We start from the raw sequence: 22,450 nt of genomic DNA on the forward strand, positions 1-22,450 counted from the left end.
GCTGAGGTTGGTCTCCGCTGCCTTGGAAGGAGCAGAGTCATCTGATGACAGTGAAAAGGCCACCATCAACCCCGGCTTCATACAGGAGGGAGCTGCAGGCCACCCACCCCACCGCAGTCCCCAGAAAGGAGGGAGAAGCAGGTCAGTGAACCAGCATGGATGGACCGAGGGGGAGAAATGTCCGTCCGTCCCCATTGCCACCCGTGAGAAGGTGCATGGTGGCATGCACAAGGGGATGGCCACAGATGTTACGTGCATCACCAGTATGAAAAATATCATAAAGATTTTACTAAAAAACACTGTATATTCTGGAAATTAAGACCTTTTCCAGTTATTATAGATGGTATACGGGGAGTTTTTATTTTTTTTGTTTGTTTTTTTTGTTTTGCTTAGGTTTCCACTTTTGCCTAAAATTGACATTCATGGTCCCATAGAGGTAGTTTTTATGCCTCCAAGATGCCCTGGGGGAGCTGAAGCCCCATGTGGGGCTGGAAAATGGGACCCAGGACCTGCTGGAGCCCTTCTGGAGCACAAGCTGGTCCCAGGCAAGGTGCCTGTGGCCAGTGCGATGGCTGCTTCGTCTCTGGTGAGAGGAAGGGGAGGTCTGGACAATGCAGCTGAGCGCAGACATCTGCACCGAAGGTGTCCAACGCTGGAGGAGGTCAACCTTGTACCTGCCTCCCTTACAACAGAGTCACCTGTAGTTGTTGAAGTGAGGTGAATGGAGGAGAGATGCCTGGAAGAAGTCACCGTCACACAGATCTGCTCACATTGGGGCAAATGTGGCCGTTCAAGACAGTGTTTTTGGTCCTGTCACCCTCAGTCCCGCTCTCGGTCATGGGCACCCATCACCTCCATGTGTGACCCGTGTGACAGAGTATGACCCTGTCCCGTTCAGTGTCTTGAATCTCACTTGTCTTTCACGCATTTCCAAGATCCTGATGGAAATGGTCATTTCTAAAGTCACCTGACATCAGACTCACTGGACATCTGCATTTCCCACTCTCCACCCAGTTTTCCTCCTCCAGTTCCCCTTCCTTCCTGCAGAAACATCTCATCTACTGAGGTGCTGCTGGCAGTTTCAGGGAGGTTAACACTTGCCTGGTCTTTCTGTCATCCCCCCCCCGTTGCCTCGTTAGCCAGATCCTTAATTGCATTTGTATCTATCCTCTTCTATATATGCATCTATCCATCTGTCCATCTACCTATCCATCTATCTATCCATCTATCCATCACATATCCAGTGAGGTTATCCCTTGTGGAAAGTGGACTTTGGAGGAGGCAAGCTGGACTTTATGGACAGCTGAGGAATGTATTTTCTTTTTTTTCCCTGAACTATGACTTCATCTTTTTTTTTTTTTTTTTGCTGGCCATTAAGGGAAAGCCTTGTGTGCCTGTGTGCAGCGAGTTTTCCAGGTAACACATGTGGGAACTGGTGCAAATGAGCTGTCACCTTCAGCTGCCAACCTCAGTGGGAAAAGGCTGGATTTTGGAAAGAGTGAGGTAAAGCCCATGTGGATGATGAAAGACCTGACAGGGTTGGGGTGCATGTGGGGCAAGACTGTCCACATGGTCATGGACCTCAGGAGTCTTCCTTTTCCTACATGTCCAGGCTTTCTTAGGAGACCCTGAGGACCAACATCAGCTGGAGCATGTTGATATCACTTATTCTGATAGTTAAAAATGAGGAAAGCTGGACAAAGAGGACATCCTTTTTTATCTTCCAGTTTTGGCCAAACTCCTCAAATCTCTCCGGTTAGCCACCCAGAACTTGCAGAATTGAAGATAATTATGCAGACACTATGCTCGTCAACATTTTGCATCTTTGTGAGCCCTCTGGTGCCAAGTCCCTGAACTGCAGACGCTGAAGGAGGTTGAACAAACCTCAGCAGAAGTCGGAGTCAGGAGCAAACCCAAGAGCTTGTGAGAGCGTGAATGTCCCGCTAAGGGCGATCTCCAATACGGCTGTGATGGGATCCACAGGTCGAGGTGTCCCTCCCAGGGGTGGTCAGAGCAGAGGGTGGCCCTTGGCTATCCCCAGTGCTGTCCTGGGTGCAGGCAGAGCTGGTGGGGAGGACAACATATTCCTGGGAGGGGCCGAAGTAGCTCAGCTGGGAGAGCGTTAGACTGAAGATCTAAAGGTCCCTGGTTCAAGCCCGGGCTTCGGCAATGGGATCCTTGTTGGTTCCTCTTGGCTCTTTTGCAGAGCTGTTCTGTCTTCTCCCAGCCTCCACCAACCCTGGCTGCATCCCACCCCACAGCTGGGGGGAGCAGCCAGGACCCAGCTGGCTGGGGCTCACCCTTGCTCTGCCCCTTCCCATCCTGCCCTGCTTGATGTGTCTGTGGCCAAGGGAGGAGTTTGGTGTTACCATGGAGGATCTCGAATAGCGTGAGAGGCATTTGGGTGCTGCACTGGCTCCAGATGGTGGTGGAGATGGTCTGGGGGGTAGTTGCACTCTGCCCTTCTAAGTGCTCCTGGGTATCTCCCTGGCTGCCCTCCTGGGCAGTGGCCTCATCCTTACAGATGAAGCCTGCGAGCACTGCCTCCACACCCCCATGCATATCCTCCTTCTCCACCTTGTCTCCATCTCCACCACTGTCCCCAAATCCATGGCCAGGTCCCTGAGGGACACCAGGGCTGTTCCCTGCTTGTGAACAGCTGCCCAGGGCTTCCTGGGTATCTTCTTGATTACACAAAGCCTTTCCCACCTGCCTTTCTCCCCTGCTTATGGCCTCTTCCTGTCTCAGCACCTTCCTCTTTGCCCACCTGGACACCCCCTGCATGGCTTCCCTATCACTGGATATGCTGGTGGCTGCTCTGGCTCTTTGGTGCCTCTAGCTGTGAAGCCTCTCACCCACAGCATGAGGAAGGAGGAGCTCAAGGATGCCCCAAGGAGACTCTTGGAGACCTCAGTTATCCACCATCAGTAAAGCATGCGTCACCCTCTTATGGTCTCCAACTTCTCTACTGGGACTTGCCCCATGCAGCAGGGCTGACGGTGCACACCCATCCTGGAGGGACCATGAAGCTTCCAGGACAGCTCAGGAGACCTCCAGGGACCACATGTGGGACTGGGTGGGTGAGGAGTGGGGCCTCACCAGACCAGAGCCCATCCCAGGTGGAGTCATTCCAAGGCAGGAGGCTGAACCAAGGAGCTCAGAGGCACCGTGGGCTCTGCAGGGCCAGGAGAGGCCAGAAGGCCCCATCTGGCAAAGGGGGATCCCCCAGAGAGGGACTCATGACCAGCTCCATCACCATCTGGAAGCAGTGCAGCACCCAAATGCCTCTCCCACCATTTGAGGTCCCCCATGGTATGAGCAAGCCCCTCCCTTGGGCACAGGGACATGAGGTAAGGCAGGATGGGAAGGGTCAGAGCAAGGGTGAGCCCCACCCAGCTGGGTCCTGGCTGCCTGCTTTCCCCAGCTGTGGGGTGGGACATGGCCATCTGCATCCTGTGTGGGATACAGCCAGGGTTGGTGGAGGCTGGGAGAAGACAGAGCAGCTGTGCAAAAGAGCCAAGAGGAACCAACAAGGATCCCATTGACAAGGGCCCCATTGCCGAAGCCCTGCCTTGAAGCAGGGACCTTTAGATCTTCAGTCTAACGCTCTCCCAGCTGAGCTACTTTGGCCCTCCCCTTTGAGCTCTCTTCCCTGCGCCAGCTGTGCCCATACCCAGGCAGATGTGCAGGAGGTTGCTCCTGAAGGTGTTCCCTGTGCGTGGGAGGGGAGCACTGTGCCAGGGGGCAGAAGGGCAGAAGGCACACACACCCTCTCCTCTTGCAAGGGACGTTGGCCTCATGTGCGACAACCTTGGCTTGCTAGCTCAGTGACCAGTCCCCATCTCCACAGCTGCTGGGCAGCAGGCCACCACACCTGAAACAACCCTTGTCCCTAACAGCACGCCATGACTTGTCCCCACAATCCCATGCAGAAGCCAAGCTAAGCAGCAGACACGTTTTGTGGTGCAGATGCTGCAGCATGTTCTTTACCTAGACTGTAGATTAAGAGTCCAGCCTTTGGACGTTTGAATGAGGAGATCACCAGTTGTTAAGGACATGCTATTCTGGAGGCCAGTGTCGCTGAGCTGAGCAGCAGAGCCTGAGGAGCTGGGGGACTGCACAGGAGAGCTACTCCACAGTGTGGCCTTGACATGGTGACATTGGGAAGGTATCAGCCGTGGGCAGCACTGTGTGGACAAAGCACCACCCCAGGCCCCAAGCTCCGGAGACCAAGGTGCTCCCATAGTGCAGGGGTCTGCAGCTGGCCATGTGGCAGCTGTAGGCCATGACAGTGAGAAGACAAAACTCTGGTGCCATCAAGAAGAGAACCAGGAAGCCCTGCGCAGAACATCCGAGGGAGGCAAAAGCCCTGGTGTCCCTCCGGGAACTGGCCTCACTGGATTTGGGGACAGTGGTGGAGATGGAGCCAAGGTGGAGGAGGAAGATGTCCATGGGGGTGTGGAGGCAGTGGTTGCAGGCTTCAGCTCTAAGGATGAGGCCATTGCCCAGAAGGACAGCCAGGGAGATGCTCAGGAGCATTGAAAAGGGCAAGAGCTACAGTTCTCACATGGCCTGGATGCCTGGCTCTGCAAAAAGGTAAGGGCCACCCCAGTGCCCCAGCCCGGGCTTGAATCAGGGACCCTTAGACCTTCAGCCTAATGCTCTCCCAGATGAGCTACTTTGGCCCTGCCCTGGGAACCCTTGTCCCCATGACAGCTGTGCAGGAGCAGAGGCCAAGGATCAGGAGATCCCTCGGGTCAAGCTATGTCTTGCCTGAGCATTGCTGGACTGCAGCTGAGCCTGGTGACCATCCCCAAACCTGCTCTGCTCCTCTTCTCCAGGCATGGTGGCATGGCACCTCTTGGTGGGCCAGATGCCTCCACCGGTCCCTGTTCTGCCCAGCGTACGACTAAAGCAACTACAACACCTGCCTCATCCACAAAAATCCATCCCTCCTCCATAAGTGGCTTGAAATAGCTCCAGCCGCTGGGAATGCCCAAGGACAGCCAACAGAGGCGTCTCCACAGAGCAGCTTTCTCCCGTAGCTTTGCTGGGGAAGAAATGCCACAAATAGGGGTGTTTCTCCCCTGACGTGAAGAGCTCTGCAAGGACAAGCTCATCTCAGCACCCCTCTGAGACACAACATGGGGGTTGTGGTACAAACTGGGGAGGAATCAGGCAGGAACGGTCTCCCAGGCTTGGCTGGTTGTTGCTGTTCAGAGGGACCTTGAGGGTCTGGAGATGGGCAGAGAGGAATCTCCTGAAGTTCAGCAGGCTGCAAGGGGATGTAGCTCATTGGAAGAGCGCCTGCTTCGCTTGCAGTTCAGCAGGCTGCAAGGGGATGTAGCTCAGTGGAAGAGCGCCTGCTTCGCATGCAGGAGGCCCTGGCTTCAATCCCCAGCATCTCCAGGGCTGCTTTTGGCTTACATCTCCCTGCCCAGACTGGCGTCAGGGCTGGCAACTAGATGCATTGCTCCCCTGCAAATATGGGTCTTGCCCTGTGAGAGGATGCCCTGTGGGGAGGGGAGCTCCCAGGGTGGGAGGTGACCATCTGAAATGACATCTCTGGGCAAGGGGAGAGGGAGTTAAAACTGACACTGAGGGGGCATGGGCTTTTGTGTCACTACCATTGCAACAACCTGATTGACCAGCAACAGGCAAACAGGCAGGAGCTGGGAGGTCGTCGAGTGCATCAAAATGTCCTCTTAGGGGAGGTGGGCCAGCCCCCAACCTCCCGCGTGGCGGGGAGACATATGCATGTTTTGCTTCATACTTGGTACAAAAGAGGCTGCAAACACTCTCTTCTGCATCAAGATTATGCAGCAGGCTGGAAGAAGGATGAACTTTTAATGTTTTCTCCCTAGCAAACGCGCATCTCCAAATTCACTTGAACTTTTCACTTTCTGTCTTGCAGGGAGACTCCCAAATGGGGGTTTTGACCAAGATGGGACCAACCCCTTTTGGCTATTCCCCTAAAAATACATCTAGCAATGCCAAAGGAGCAACTTTCCCAAAGTTCCTTTGCTTCTCTGAAGAGCTTCAAGCAAACCCAGGAACTAGCAACTCCCATTTATCGATATTTATATACACAATTAATCTCTCTCCCTTTATAAATGTGAATATATGTATATATAAGTAAATATCTGAACACATATTATGCACAGAGTGTCATAAATAGAGGCATTACAAATAATGCTGCATTTTCACATAAATAAATGCAGTATATATTTGTACATATTTCTCCATTCCTCTCTCTCTCTCTCTATTTCTATATGTGCATAAACTGTCTATATTGTATATAACTTTATATATTTTGATGCTTGAGGACTTCCTGAGGCAAAAAGGCAGAGCAGCCAAGCAAAGCGGATCTGAGAGCACGTGGGAAAAACAGTCTGGGGAAAAAAAAAGCGACCGATCACAGAGCAGTGTGGAAAGACGAGGGGGTTGTGGCATTAAACAAGATGGCAGCCCCCAGGAATAAAATGGTGGCAGGAACAAAATGGCGGCACCTCTAGGGGGAAGACTTCCTGTCTGGAGGTACTTCCGGGGACACCGGAAGGAGGGAGCAGGGGCAGCCGGCCAATCACAGAGCATCTTGTGATCAGGTGATTGGGGGGGCAAAGTTACACAAAATGAGGCCATGTTGGGGGGGGCACAATGTGACCAGAAAAGAGGCGGGACTTCCTGGGAAGGTGGGACACATGGCTGCCTGCAGGGGGTGGGGCTTCAGCCAGATGTTGGGGGGGGAGCTAATGTCACCTCTTCTCCTGGGGTCGGGGGGATGTCCTTTATTCGCCCGTCCCCATGCAAACCCCTCCCCTGTGAACAGGGGACCCAGGTGTCCGGGGGGACCCAGGCACCCCAGTGTCACTCCACAGCTGAGCCCCCTCCCCCTCATGTAGGAGGGACCCAAGTGTCCAAGGCTCCCGGGTGGCTGGGGGCCCCGATTCTCCAAGGGACCCAGGCGCCCGAGTGAGGCCCCAATACCTGTCCCCTCTCGCCCCATGCACAGGGGACCCAGGGGTCCAGGCACCCCCCAAGAGCTGATCCACTGCCCTCCTGTATGAGGGATCCAGACGTTCAACCTCCCCCTTGAATCGCACCCACACACACAGAAGGCCCAGGTGTCCGGGCAGGGGAGGGGGCAGCTCTTTAGTGCATGCATGCGATGTCACATGTGTTACAAGTATGACATGTGTCCACAGCATCGCAAGCCCATCACACACGTCCTAAGCAGGTCCCAAATACCCCCTGGACCCCAAATACCCTCCAGGGTCCCCAGAGTCCACCCATGTCCCAAACTGTTCCCCAGTGCCCCCCCATGTCACCCGCACTGGTCCTGAGCATCCCCCACATCCTCACCCTGGTCCCCGCTGTCCCTACATGTCCCCAGTGTCCCCTTCTCCATTCCCAGAGTCCCCATGTGTCCCCTGCACCCTCATGTCCCCTGAGCCCCCCTTTATTCCCCATTGGTCCCCAGTGTCACCCCGTGTCCCCCACATCCCCAGCCTGGTCCCCACGTGTCCCCACAAACTCATTCTGTTCCCAAAGTCCTCACATGTCCCCACTCTGGTCCCAAACGTCCCTCCGTGTCCCCCATATCCTCACCCTGGTCCCAATGTGTCTCCCATGTATCCCCTATGTGTCCCCAATGTCCCCTCATGTCTCCCCCGTCCTTCCCCCAGTCCCCACATGTGCCCAGCGTCCCCACATCCTCATCCCAGTCCTTTCCCACACAAAGCCTTTCCCACCTGCCTCCCTCCCTGGCCATGGCCTCTTTGTATCTCAGCCCCTCATTCTTTGCCTGCCTGGAGCCTCCCTCCATCTTCTCCCCATCACTGGACATGCTGGTGGCTGCTCTGGCTCTTTGGTGCCTCTAGCCATGTATCCCCTCACCCATGGCATGAGGAAGGAGGAGCTCCAGGACTAAAGACTCCAAATTTCTCTCGTTTCATCCCTGTGTTGAGTTTGTGTCACCTGAGGTGATCATGGTCTTGGACAACTGTTCCAGTTCTTCCCACTGCTCCAGAGAGGTGAGCCCCATCGGCCCAACCTTTGGGCCTTCTGCAAATGTGTCACCACTGCACTAGAGCTGGCCTCCAGAGTAGCACATCCTTAATGAAGGGTGATCTCCTTACTGCAACATCCGAAGATTTGGCGTGCCTTGTGCTCAGGACCAGCTCCCTGGGTTGGCACAACTTGGCCTGAGGGACCTCCTGCTCCTTGGCCTCTGCTCCTGCACGGCTGTTATGGGGACAAAAGCTGCCAGGGAGGGGCCGAAGTAGCTCAGCTGGGAGAGCGTTAGACTGAAGATCTAAAGGTCCCTGGTTCAAGCCCGGGCTTTGGCAATGGGATCCTTGTTGGTTCCTCTTGGCTCTTTTGCAGAGCTGCTCAGTCTTCTCCCAGCCTCCACCAACCCTGGCTGCATCCCACCCCACAGCTGGGGGGAGCAGCCAGGACCCAGCTGGCTGGGGCTCACCCTTGCTCTGCCCCTTCCCATCCTGCCCTGCTTGATGTGTCTGTGGCCAAGGGAGGAGTTTGGTGTTACCATGGAGGATCTCGAATAGCGTGAGAGGCATTTGGGTGCTGCACTGGCTCCAGATGGTGGTGGAGATGGTCACTGAGCCACTCTTCCGTGGGACCCCCCCTTCGCCTCCTGGGTTCTCCTGGTGCAGGAGAGCCTGCGGTACCACTGAGCTGCTCAGTTCAGCCTCCTCCCTTGAGATGACTCCTCTGCCTGGGATGGGCTCTGCTCTGGTGAGGTGCTGCTCAGTGCCAGTGCCAGCCGCAGAGACTGGAAGGCTCCGAGCAGAGCCCTGCTTGACATGGGAGATTGGACCTGAGACCTCCAGAGCTCCTTCCCCAGTGACATTGAGCAGGGAGACTGGACTAGAAGATCTTCAGAGTTCCCTACCAACCTCAAACGTTCTGTGATTTCATCAACAGGAAGATACCAGTTGCAGAGATGGGCTCTACCCCTCCCCCTCATGCCTTTTTGCAGAGCTGCTCTGTCTTCTCTCACCCTGCACCAACCCTGGCTGCATCCTACCCCACAACTCGGGGGTGGGAGGGGAGCAGCCAGGACCTAGCTGGATGAGGCTCACCCTTGCTCTGACCCTTCCCATCCTGCCTTCCCTCATGCCTCTGTGGCCAAGGGAGGGGCTTGGTGGTACCATGGGGGACCTCAAATGGTGGGAGAGGCATTTGGGTGCTGTGCTGGATCCAGCCAAGTGGGGTTCCAAAAGGATGTCATCAGTCACTCTCCAGTCTCACCGCCTTATCATGCTGGGTCCTCACGGCCTCTCCTGTTGAACAGGTTGACGAGAGATGTTGGGTTGTGGTGTCTCCATCCATGGAGACCTGCCAACCATCCATGGAGATGTGCCAGACATGGCTGGACAAAGCCCTGAGAGACCTGCCCTAGGTGGCCCTGGTCTGAGCAGCTGCCTCCCATAGCTTTGCTGGGGAAGAAATGCCACAAATAGAGGGTTTCTCCCCTGACATGAACAGCTCTGCAAGGACAAGCTCATGGCAGCACCCCTCTGAGACACAACATGGGTGTTGTGGTACAAACTGGGGAGGAATCAGGCAGAAACGGTCTCCCAGGCTTGGCTGGTTGTTGCTGTTCAGAGGGAACTTGAGGGTCTGGAGATGGGCAGAGAGGAATCTCCTGAAGTTCAGCCAAGCAAAAACTTCCCCCACCGCAACCCGCAGCCCAGCAGGAGGGTTCCAGTGCTGTTTTCTGCTGCAGCTCTCAGCACCGGGGCACAGCAGGGCTGTGCTTGGCAAAGGGCACATCAGGGGACCAGAGGACATGCCAGGCCTCAGCAGGCTGCAGGGGGATGTAGCTCAGTGGAAGAGCGCCTGCTTTGCATGCAGGAGGCCCTGGCTTCAATCCCCAGCATCTCCAGGGCTGCTTTTGGCCTACATCTCCCTCCCCAAACTGGGGGTGAAGGCTTGTATCTACAGAAATGGGGGTCTTGTCCTCTGACAGGATGCCAGAGATGCGGGTATTAACTCTCGGTTTGTTGCAAACAAGTTTATTGAAGATAGCAATACAGTGTAGTCATAGCAGCCCACTGCTGGAGCAGGAGAGCTCGATGGGCTCTAGGCTGCAGCGCAATGTATGGGCATGGAGTTTGACTCATGGTCCTACGATATTTGGTGTGGAGATATGCCTTTTTTCTGATCTCGTGCTGTGTTGGGGAAAATATACCCCTTTTTGCTGATCTCATGCCCGTTTCTGGCCTCACCAGTTGCAACCAGTATCGCTTAGTTCCTCCTGGCCAGCTCTGGTCTGGTGAGGCCCCGCTCGTCGCCCCCCCAGACCCACATGTGGTCCCTGGAGGTCTCCTGAGCTGTCCTGGAAGCTTCATGGTCCCCTCCAGGATGGGTGTGCACCATCAGCCCTGCTGCCTGGGGCAAGTCCCAGTAGAGAAGTTGGAGACCATAAGAGGGTGACGCATGCTTTACTGATGGTGGATGACTGAGGTCTCCAAGAGTCTCCTTGGGGCATCCTTGAGCTCCTCCTTCCTCATGCTGCGGATGAGAGGCTTCACAGGAGCACTGAGAAGGGCAGAGCGCAACTACCCCCCACCCCTTATCTTCAGCCCCAGCTGACCACAACTAACTGACAGCACCCAGTGCTGGCCAGAGGGACCTAAGCCATACTGGTTGCAACTGGTGAGGCCAGAAATGGACATGAGATCAGCAAGAAGGGTATATTTTCCCCAACACAGCATGAGGTCTGCATAAAGATATATCTCCACAGCAAATATCATAGGACCATGAGTCAAGCTCAATGCCCACACATAGCGCTGCAGCCTAGAGCCCATAGAGCTCTCCTGCACGGCAGTGGGTTGCACGGTGGTGAATCTCCTCTTGAGCAGGGACACCTCTGAAGGTTACTCTCCGGGAGTTAAGAGAACCTCTCACAAAAAAAAAAAAGTTGGAGAGGTAAGAAACTGACACTTGTGCAATAACAAATATGCAGTAAGAGTGCTTGCTATGACTACACTGTATCGCTCTCTTCAATAAACTTGTTTGCAACAAACCCGGAGTTAATACCCTCCCTGCCCCATGACGATTCAGAAGGCCTTTCTCAGAAGAGACTTCCTTTTTACTCTTTTTTTTTAAGACTTTGCTCTAACCTTTTTCTGGGATGCTAATAAAATAGTATCTTTCTTAAGAGAGAGAGTTTGTTGCTTTCTTTGGGGATGAAAAAGAACCATCATGTCCTGGTGCAAAGCAGGAGCACTGGCTGCAGGAGGCACTGGGCAAGAGGCGGGAGATAGGTCCCATGAGGATGAGGTGGATGTTTCAAGGCAGTGGCTGGGGGTGTCAGAAAAGATGCAGTGCTGTGTGGTGCAGCCCCATTGCAGGAGCAGTGCCCAGCTGAGAGACCATCCCAACTTCCCCCACCCCAACCCGCAGCCCAGCAGGAGGGTTCCAGTGCTGTTTGCTGCTGCAGCTCTCGGCACCAGGGCACAGTAGGAATGTGCTTGGCAAAGGGGATGTAGCTCAGTGGAAGAGCGTCTGCTTTGCATGCAGGAGGCCCTGGCTTCAATCCCCAGCATCTCCAGGGCTGCTTTTGGCCTGCATCTCCCTCCCCAAACTAGCGTGAAGGCTGGCAACTAGCTGCATTGCTCCTCTACAGAAATGGGGGTCTTGCCCTCTGACAGGATGCCCTGTGGGGAGGGGAGCTCCCAGGGTGGGAGGTGACCATCTGAAATGACTGATGCACCTGACCATGGGGCATGAGAGCTCAGCAGGAGGGGAGAGGGGAGGCAGGTGGAGGTGACCACTGGGGTGTCGCTGGTGAATCACTACTGTCCCAGCAGCACCCAACCAGCAGCAGACGAGCAGGAACTGGGGTCACTGTGGGTGGCAGCAGCTGATTCAGCAGCTGGGGAGGTGGGAGCAGGAGCAGGAGAGGCAGGCGAAAGCACTAGGGCTGATGTGCTGGTTGTCAGGTCACTTCCGTTACACTTCCATGATTGGCCAGCAGTGGGCAGGCTGGCAGTATGAGGTCATTGATGGCATCACAGAGGCTGCCCAGCAGCTAGGAGAGCTTGGAGAGGAGGTGAGAGAGAGGAACAGGTGAAGGTGACTGTTAAAGAATAGCGAACTGAAACTGTCTCGAGGCAGCTGCTTAGCACAACTTCTATAAAACTTGCTTAGCATGAGGAGCTAAATTTGCTGAAGCTTTAGGCCGCACTTAGATAAAATAATGAACTTTTACTTAGTCCAGTAGGAAAAGGGCCTCAGAGCTGGTTCCAGCTGGGAAGATAAGGAAGCTACAGGCAGTCAGCATTCCTGTGTCTCACACTCCGAAAGGGAGGATGTCAAGGCTTTGAAATAAGACCAGTGCAGGGTATTAGGACCTTGAGGGACAAAGCCTCAGGTCACTGGTGGGGCGGTGTTAATTGTTATGATTTGGAATCACCTCCTGCTCCTGAGGACCTAGAGAGACAACAGTAAGATCCAACAAGAAATGAAGGTACAACCGTCAGCAGAAACCACAACAGTAAAGATAAGGGAGAAAAACAGCCTGCCTGGGAACAACCATGAGACCCAATAAGGAGCAGGAAACCACAGACCTAAAAATTACTAGTGGTCTGAACTACCGCATGAGGGGTGGGAAACTTTGAAAAAGCTATAATTGCCCAGGGATATCTTTGATCGGGGTCCCTCTTCGGAGGCACATTGCTTGAGCTGCAATTACTAAACGTGTGCCATTAAAATTTAATTATTTAATTTGCTTTGATTTGGCTCTGAACTTTTCTGCAGGGACCTAGGGTCGGGCCCTGTTATGGTGGATGACAAGCCTAATTTCCATAACACCTTCCCAACACTGCTCAAGATGCTTGGAAATGGCAGCTTTCCTACAGACTCCAACTCCAGAAAGTGCTCCAGCCTTTGCACTTCCACAGCCTTGCTAACTGCCATTTCCTCTCATTGCTGCTATCAAGGAAAAAACAAACAAACAAACAAAGAGACACCGAACTGTTGCTCCCAAAGGCTATCTCATTTAGAGAGGTGAACCTCCTTTCCTGTGCTTGGCCAGGTTGGCTGAAACAACAGCTTCTCAATCGCTGCTCAATCAACAGCTGGAAGGCCTGGCAGCAGCTGTCTCAGGGCATGGTCGTAGTGTTGACAGCCACAGGAGCCACTGTGTAAGCTTCCAGAGGTTGTGCTTCTGCTGAAGCCATGTTTAGAAGAGAGAGCCCTTCTTTGCTGGACCTGCTGCTGTTCTGTGCCTGAAGAAGTCCGGCTAGGGCCCTGGCACTGATGCTGTGCGGCAGGGCGGAAGATGGGCCTGCACCCGTGGCCCGGGGCCACGCTCTGGTGCCCAGAACAACTGAGCTCGCCCTCCCCTCCAACACACCCACCTCCAGCTGCCAGCAGGTCACTGCTGCCCAGCTGCTGGCACTGTGCCCAGCTCTGCCAAGCTCCCCGGCTGCTGGTGGAGCTGCGAGAGAAGCCACTTGCCAATGCCAGCATGTGACTGGACTGCTGCCCTTTCTGCAGTGACAGGGGCACCCTGGTGCACAGGGACACAGAGCAAGGAGCCCAGCAGGCTTTGCCGGCCACGCCCAGTGTGCAGCCGGGCAAGGAGAGGACCAGCTGCCCCGGTGTCCTGGGCACAGGGACTGCGCGAGGGCTGGCACCCCAGGGACCTTGTGCCATGCGCTGATGCTGGGCCAGCAGGCAGCTGGCAGGGGAGGCTGCGGCGGGGCCCCGGGGCCCCGATGTCACAGTGCTGTCCCCCGGCAACGCAGTCACAATGCCCCGCGGCAGCAGAAGAGGCGCAGCCTCCCGGGCCCCCTGCCAGAGCACAGAGCTGCCTGCAGCCAAGGGCTCTCGGCAGGCTCTCGGCAGGCTGTCCTTGGGCACGAACACACTCCTGCGAGGCCAGCAGGGCTATCCATGGCTACCGAGCAGGGCATTATCGCAGCACATGCAGGGGCACCAGTGCCTGCACCTCAGCACACTGAACCATGGAAGCACCCAGCAGCTGCACCTCTACTTGGTACGGAGACCTCCTCCTGGCCTTCCTCTGACCGTCCTTCCAGCCCTTGCTTTGCACCTTATCTGCCCGGCTTTGGTGCTGAGACCACTCACTGCTCTGCTTCGTGGGCTCGTCGAGTGCCTGTGTCTGCCGCTCCGCTCCCTAACACTGCCTCAACAGGGCCTGAAGAAAGCCAGGATGGAGAAGACAGGCATGGTGAGACCCTAGGATGCCTCTTGGCCAAGGAGAGTGAGAGAAGGGGCCTAGCAAAGAGAGGGGCACCACTCTGCAGCCTGCTCAGGCCACGAGGGAGACAGGAGAGCCCCAAAGCACTAGTGATCTCTCTGGCTGCACTGGCCTGCACGTCCCACTGGCAAGAGACTGCAGGCAACCGAGTAGCCTGGTGCTGGCCCAACCACTTTCCCATGCAGTGCAACAAAGCTCTGCCTGCCTCTTGCTCCGCCCCTGCTGCCCTTGTTTCTCCCTTTGTGGTGGCCATTGGTGTTGCATCGGGAGCTTTCTGAGGAGGCTGCATGAGCTTCAGCAGTGCTGAGACAAAGCCCAAGCTGTTCTGTGCTTTTGGGGTGGAGAAAACCCTGCCTTTGTGGAGCTCCCAGGTTGGCTGTGTTCCACATTGTGCTGGCTCCGGGGGTGCTGCTAGGTGTTTGGAGGTGTCCTCTGAAAGCTTGCCGTGACCTCAGGCATCTGGTGCTTGTCAGGCCCTCAAGGGGCATGGTGGAAATTGTCTTGGGGCTGCTCCATCTTGGGAGCTGTGGCAGCGGCATTTGCAGGAGGGGTCAGCGGGGAGGGCCATGCTGAGGTTGAAGTGTGCGGTGCTGTGTTGTGGTGCTAGTGCAGAACTTGGAGGCAGTGCACTGCGCAGGGCTCGAGGAAGTCTGCTTGGGCATTTGCAGGAGCTGTGCGGGATTTGACTGTGGAGCACTTCCTTCCTCCAGCTAACAGGAGGCAGACAAGGCGGCAAATCAGAGAGGCTGCCTGTGCCCGTGTGTCTCTCCAAATCCTGCTCTTGCAGTGTGCTTGCCTGCTGAGTGTCACGCAGGGCTATTCTGCACTTGCAGCTGCCCAGGGAGAGCTCCCTTCCACTGCTCTTCCCGAGAGGGAAACACAGCTCTTCCATAGACTCCAAAAAGATAGCCGCCATCTCATTCTTTCTGAAGCCATTTCCTGGCCCTTGCTGCCACCACTGGAATGCAGGTTCCAGTGCCCAGGAATCTGCTGGCTCATTGCAGGACTCAATGTGGTGGCAGGAGTCATCAATGGGTATTAGGATGCGTGTTGTGAGGCAGTGTTGTGTGTGTGCTTTCAGTCAAATGACCTAGAGCAGCTCTTGATGCTCGTGGCATGTGGCCACGACCTGGCCTGTGGCAACTGCCCTATGTGCAGCACCTTTGCTGGCCTGCTGAGCGCAGTGGCCCTCAGTGCCTGACCTGTGACAGCAGAGAGGGCTCTTTGAAAGAGCCTCAGGAAATGGCTGCCTGGGATGAGGACTGCTGAGAGCCTGATGGAGATGGGAGGTCCGAGCTCCCTGGCAAAGCCTCGCAGAGCTGCTGGAACTGGGAAGCAGGCGGCCCTTCCCCATCACGGCACCAATGTTCCCCCTGAGGACAAGGGACTCTCGGAGGTGCCAGTTCTCCTTGCCTGTGCTTGGCGTCTCGCGCCAGTCTGCACCGGAGGCAGGTTGCAGCAGCACGGGCAGAGAAGAGGTTGCCTGCTGCTTGTGGACCAATAGCCTTCTTTCTTCAGAGAAAGTGCTTGCAGCCTGCTGGGACAAGGGCCTGTGCCAGGAGGGGCTTTTGTTGGGCAGCAGCTACCTGTGGGGAGAGAGTGCTGCTGCAGTGGCCAGCACCTGCTCTCAGATTGGGCCTTTGGCTTGTCTGAGCCTCAGCAAGACTGCTGATGCTGTTCCTCTTCTGCCTGGGACACCTCCAAAGACGGAGAGAGCAATCCCAAGGCACAGCAATGTTTTCACAGTGTTTTCCCCCTCCGGAAAGCGGAGGGAGGTCAGCATCTGCCAGCTGCAGGTCTCTTGGAAGCCCCATCAGCTGAGCGGACCCAAGGAGGCCAAGGCAAGCAGGCTTGAAGGCTTGCTTCCTGTCCTCGTGTTGTGCTTCTGGGCACTGCTGGCCTCTGCAGGCCTGCTGTGGGCAATGGAAGGGACACCTCCCACCACTGTCAGCAGCCATTCCTCTGGGAGCGGAGACTGTGCCCAGGCATTTCCTGATGGGAAGGCAACAGGCTGAATCTCACAGCTGATGCAGCCCTTGTGTAGCCATTGGATCGTGGAAGCATTTCCATTGCAAGAGTTCTCTGCAGGTGCTCTGATCCAAGTCATGCTCCGAGCAGGCTCGGGTTCAAAGCTGGATGTAGCTGTTGTCCTGCAGAGACTGGACCAAGCCCTTGCTGGCACGAGAAGACCCCCACACGCCTGGAGATGCCCAAGGGCACCAGGCCTTTCCAGCTGGAGATCAGTGGGAAAAGTGAACTCGAGGGCCTGCAAAGAACAAGGACATCCCTTCTCGGCAGCCAAAGACCCTTCCAAAGCTCCCCATGCAGATCTGCTTCGGTGCCAGATGCAGCAGCCAGGAAATGCAGGCGATGGGATGTGAGGATGTTCCAGGTGGTTCTCCTCAGTGTCATACCTCTCCGCCAACCCTCTGGAGCAGCCGGTGGTTTCCTGCAGGGCGCGGGAAAGATTTCTTTCCCCCCAGCTCTGTCAGGTCTGTGTTTGGTTTTATTTGTTTTAGATTTTGGAGTTTTTTTTTTGCCACTCTCTGGAGCCCCTAAGGTGGCTGCAGTTTGAGAGAGGAAAGGGGTTGGGCAGCGCTGGTGTCTGATGCCCAGGTGGGCGTGAGAAGCCTCGCAGGGCTGGCCGGGAGGCAGGCCTTGCTCACATGCCCAGGGAAGAGCCGATCGCCAGCTTTGGGGTCAGGAAGGAATTTTCCCCCAGGACACACTGGCAGCAGTGCCTGGGGGTTTTTCGCCTTCCTCTGCAGCATTGAGCAGGGCCCATTGCCAAGGCTCCTCTGGGCCCTTGCAGGCCAGTGGCTGCCTGCTCTTGCAGCACCAAGACACCAGCTGTGCCCTGCAGCTCTCAGTCTCTGCCTGCCTTGGGGCAAGTTTGTCGCAGGAGCTCAGGGCCTGCCCTTGCTTCCACGTTCTTGGGGTGTTCTGGCTTGTGCAAGACAGCACAGTGTGTTTGGAAAGGCTGCAGGCTGGAGGATCCATGAGGAGCTGCCCCTTGTCATCTGTGCCTGCATGCACACAATAAAAGCAAAGTGCTGTTGTCCTCTCCTAGGTGTGCTGTTTGTGTTGCGCGTGTCCTGGCTGTGGCCTGAGAGCTTGCTGCTGCAGCTGCGCTGTCAGGTACCCTGCTGCCCACGGGGCTTGTCCTGCCGCGTGCCCTGGGGAGTTTGGAGGGTTGGCCTTTGCCCCAGCCCTTGCTGGGGGGGCGGTGGGTGTGTCTCAGCAGCCTGTGTCCAAGGCGTCTGTGGCGGACAGATGAGTGAACTTTTGCCTTAAACATTTCTTGGTACATAAGGTGCAAGCAAACCAGTACCCCGACCAAGCCATCTGTTCCCAGCGGAAACAGGACTGAGCTACTGCAACCACCTGGGACACACCGAGCTTGCACCAAACCAGGGCACGATCGGGCAGAGAGTTTGGCACCTGGACTGTAAATTATTGCCACTTAGCACAACTTTTATAAAACTTGCTTAGCATGAGTAGCTGAATTTGCTGAAGCCTTAGGCCGCACTCCCTAGTTCAGTGAAGAAGGGCTCCAGAGCTGGTGCAGACTGGAAAGATAAGGGAGTTACAAGCAGTTTGCATTCCTATGCGTCACACTCCGGGAGGGAGGATGTCAAGGCTTTGAAGTGAGGCCTGCTTGGGTTTCAGGACCCTGGGAAACAAAGCCTCCCCTCACTGCTGAAACAGTGTTAATTAGGGGGGGTCTGGATTATATCCTCTTCGTCAGGACCTTGGAAGATAACACCCACTGTCACTGCTGGGGCAGTGCTAATTGCTGGAACAACACCTGTTTGTCAGGGCCTTGAGAAAGAAGGGCAGAACCCGAGGGATCAAAACACATCTGTCAGCAGAAACCACAACAGTAAAGATAAGGGAGAAAAGCAGCCTGCCTAGGAACAACGATGAGACCCAATAGGGAGCAGGAGACCCCAGACCCAAAAATTACTATTAGTCTGAACTACCGCGTGAGGGGTGGGAAACTTAATTTGAAAAAGCTATAATTGCCCAGGGCTTTCTTTGTTCGGGGTCCCTCTTCAGAGGCACCCAACTCGAGCTGTAACCACTGCACGCATGTCATTACAATTTATTTATTTAATTTGCCTTGATTTGGCTCCAAACTTTTCAGCGGGAACCTAGGGTCGGACCCTGCTCGAGTTGTAATTACTGCACACGCATGGCTAAAATTTACACCCAGGGTGAAGAGGACCAATGGGACGCCGCTGGATCCACGGGTGGTGATATCTCTTTCTCTCTCCCCCTTTTCTCTCTCTCTCTTTCTCTCTCTCCTCCCCTTTGCCTTTCCCCACCTTTTCTCCCCACTCCATGGAAAATAAAGTTAAAAGGTTGTACGATATATAACTGGTTTTAGCGTCTTAATCTGGTCCTTGGGATCATAACGAAACCACCCCCCCCCCCCCCCCGAGATATTGGGTCGGGACACTAGGGCGGGTCTCTCAGGGCTTTGTCCAGCCATGTTTGGCAGATCTGCATGGATGGAGACACCACAACCCAACATCTCTCGTCAACCTGTTCAACAGGAGAGGCCGTGAGGACCCAGCATGATAAGGCGGTGAGACTGGAGAGTGATTGATGACATCCTTTTGGAACCCCACTTGGCTGGATCCAGCACAGCACCCAAATGCCTCTCCCACCATTTGAGGTCCCCCATGGTACCACCAAAACGCTCCCTTGGCCACAGAGACATGAGGGACGGCAGGATGGGAAGGGTCAGAGCAAGGGTGAGCCCCAGCCAGCTGGGTCCTGGCTGCTTCCTCCCCGAATTGTGGGGTGCGATACAGCCAGGGTTGGTGGAGGCTGGGAGAAGACAGAGCAGCTCTGCAAAAAGCCATGAGGCACCAAGAAGGACCCTATTGCCGAAGCCCAGGCGTGAAGCAGGGACCTTTAGATCTTCAGTCTAACACTCTCCCAGCTGAGCTACTTCTGTGTGGCCCTGGGGCTGCTGGTCCCCATGACAGCCGTGCAGGAGCAGAGGCCAAGGAGCAGGAGGTCCCTCAGGCCAAGTTGTGCCAACCCAGGGAGCTGGTCCTGAGCACAAGGCACACCAAATCTTCGGATGTTGCAGTAAGGAGATCACCCTTCATTAAGGATGTGCTACTCTGGAGGCCAGCTGTAACGCAGTGATGGCACATTTGCAGAAGGCCCAAAGGTTGGGCCGATGGGGCTCACATCTCTGGAGCAGTGGGAAGAAATGAAACAGTTGTCCAAGACCATGATCACCACAGGTGACACAAACTCAACACAGGGATGAAATGAGAGAAATTTGGAGTCTTCAGTGAGGGCAGCAGGGCAGCCCATTGCTCTGACGTGGCAGCCACTGAGTCTCCTCAGGGCGTCCTGGAGCTCCCCCTTCCTCATGCCGTGGATGAGGGGATACATGGCTAGAGGCACCAAAGAGCCAGAGCAGCCACCAGCATGTCCAGTGATGGGGAGAAGATGGAGGGAGGCTCCAGGCAGGCAAAGAATGAGGGGCTGAGATACAAAGAGGCCATGGCCAGGGAGGGAGGCAGGTGGGAAAGGCTTTGTGTGGGAAAGGACTGGGATGAGGATGTGGGGACGCTGGGGACATGTGGGGATTGGGGGAAGGATGGGGGAGACATGAGGGGACATTGGGGACACATAGGGGACACATGGGAGACACATTGGGACCAGGGTGAGAATATGGGGGACACGGAGGGACGTTTGGGACCAGAGTGGGGACATGTGAGGACTTTGGGAACAGAATGAGTTTGTGGGGACACGTGGGGACCAGGCTGGGGATGTGGGAGACACGGGGTGACACTGGGGACCAATGGGGAATAAAGGGGGGCTCAGGGGACATGAGGGTGCAGGGGACACATGGGGACTCTGGGGATGGAGAAGGGGACACTGGGGACATGTAGGGACAGTGGGGACCAGGGTGAGGATGTGGGGGATGCTGAGGACCAGTGCGGGTGACATTGGGGGGGCACTGGAGAACAGTTTGGGACACAAGCAGACTCTGGGGACCCTGGAGGTTATTTGGGGTCCAAGGGGAATTTGGGACCTGCTTAGGACGTGTGTGATGGGCTTGCGATGCTGTGGACACATGTAATACTTGTAACACACGTGACATCGCATGCATGCACTAAAGAGCTGCCCCCTCCCCTGCCCGGACACCTGGGCCTTCTGTGTGTGTGGGTGCGATTCAAGGGGGAGGTTGAACGTCTGGATCCCCCATACAGGAGGACAGTGGATCAGCTCTTGGGGGGTGCCTGGACCCCTGGGTCCCCTGTGCATGGGGCGAGGGAGGACAGGTATTGGGGCGTCACTCGGGCGCCTGGGTCCCTTGGAGAATCGGGGCCCCCAGCCACCCGGGAGCCTTGGACACTTGGGTCCCTCCTACACGAGGGGGAGGGGGCTCAGCTGTGGAGTGACACTGGGGTGCCTGGGTCCCCCCCGGACACCTGGGTCCCCTGTTCACAGGGGAGGGGTTTGTATGGGGAGGGGGGAATAAAGGACATCCCCCCTGACCTCTGGATATGCGCTGACATTAGCTCCGCCCCCAACATCTGGCTGAAGCCCCACCCCCTGCAGGCAGCCATGTGTCCCACCTTCCCAGGAAGTCCCGCCTCTTTTCTGGTCACATTGTGCCCCCCCCAACATGGCCTCATTTTGTGTAACATTGCCCCCCCAATCACCTGATCACAAGATGCTCTGTGATTGGCCGGCTGCTCCTGCTCCCTCCTTCCAGTGTCCCCGGAAGTACCTCCAGACAGGAAGTCTTCCCCCTAGAGGCGCCGCCATTTTGTTCCTGCCACCATTTTATTCCTGGGGGCTGCCATCTTGTTTAATGCCACAACCCCCTCGTCTTTCCACACTGCTCTGTGATTGGTCGCTTTTTTTTCCCCAGACTGTTTTTACCATATGCTCTCAGATCCCCTTTGCTTGGCTGCTCTGCATTTTTGCCTCAGGAAGTCCTCAAGCATCAAAATATATAAAGTTATATACAATATAGACAGTTTATGCACATATAGAAAGAGAGAGAGAGAGAGGAATGGAGAAATATGTACAAATATATACTGCATTTATTTATGTGAAAATGCAGCATTAGATGTAATGTCTCTATTTATGACACTCTATGCATAATATGTATTCAGATATTTCTTTATAGATACATATATTCACATTTATAAAGGGATAGAGATTAAATGTGTATATAAATATCGATAAATGGGAGTTGCTGGTTCCTGGGTTTGCTTGAAGCTCTTCAGAAAAGCAAAGGAACTTTGGGAAAGTTGCTCCTTTGGCATTGCTAGATGTATTTTTAGGGGAATAGCCAAAAGGGGTTGGTCCCATCTTGGTCAAAACCCCCATTTGGGAGTCTCCCTGCAAGACAGTGAAAAGTTCAAGTGAATTTGGAGATGTGCATTCACTAGGGAGAAAACATTAAAAGTTCATCCTTCTTCCAGCCTGCTGCATAATCTTGATGCAGAAGAGAGTTTTTGCAGCCTCTTTTGTACCAAGTATGAAGCAAAACATGCATATGTCTCCCCGCCACGCGGGAGGTTGGGGGCTGGCCCACCTCCCCTAAGAGGACATTTTGATGCACTCGATGACCTCCCAGCTCCTGCCTGTTTGCCTGTTGCTGGCCAATGAGGTTGTTGCAATGGTAGTGACACAAAAGCCCATGTCCCCTCAGTGTCAGTTTTAACTCCCTCTCCCCTTGCCCAGGGAGGTCATTTCAGATGGTCACCTCCCACCCTGGCAGCTCCCCTCCACACAGGCCATCCTCTCAGAGGACAGGACCCCCATTTCTGTAGAGGAGCAATGCAGCTAGTTGCCAGCCCTGACGCCAGTTTGGGGAGGGAGATGCAGGCCAAAAGCAGCCCTGGAGATGCTGGGGATTGAAGCCAGGGTCTCCTGCATGCGAAGCAGGCGCTCTTCCACTGAGCTACATCCCCTTGCAGCCTGCTGAGGGCTGGCATGTCCTCTCGTCCCCTGATGTGCCCTTTGCCCAGCACAGGCCTGCTGTGCCCTGGTGCCGAGAGCTGCAGCACAAAACAGCACTGGAACCCTCCTGCTGGGCTGCGGGTTGCGGTGGGGGAAGTTTTTGCTTGGCTGAACTTCAGGAGATTCCTCTCTGCCCATCTCCAGCCCCTCAACGTCCCTCTGAACAGCAACAACCAGCCAAGC

The 22,450-nt window shown here is 55.3% G+C and overlaps 3 non-coding genes across 3 annotated transcripts; all 3 read left to right on the forward strand.

Moving 5' to 3' along the window:
* Nucleotides 1–2,096: 2,096 nt before the first annotated feature.
* On the forward strand, nucleotides 2,097–2,169 carry TRNAF-GAA (transfer RNA phenylalanine (anticodon GAA)). Its single transcript has one exon. It is a non-coding gene; the product is annotated as a tRNA-Phe (tRNA).
* Nucleotides 2,170–5,337: 3,168 nt separating this feature from the next.
* On the forward strand, nucleotides 5,338–5,409 carry TRNAA-CGC (transfer RNA alanine (anticodon CGC)). The gene has a single exon. It is a non-coding gene; the product is annotated as a tRNA-Ala (tRNA).
* A 2,866-nt stretch (nucleotides 5,410–8,275) lies between these two features.
* On the forward strand, nucleotides 8,276–8,348 carry TRNAF-GAA (transfer RNA phenylalanine (anticodon GAA)). The gene has a single exon. It is a non-coding gene; the product is annotated as a tRNA-Phe (tRNA).
* The last annotated feature ends 14,102 nt before the right edge of the window (nucleotides 8,349–22,450 follow it).

This window comes from Dromaius novaehollandiae, chromosome 21 (genome assembly GCF_036370855.1).
Source record: "Dromaius novaehollandiae isolate bDroNov1 chromosome 21, bDroNov1.hap1, whole genome shotgun sequence".
Taxonomy (NCBI): Eukaryota; Metazoa; Chordata; class Aves; order Casuariiformes; family Dromaiidae; genus Dromaius; species Dromaius novaehollandiae.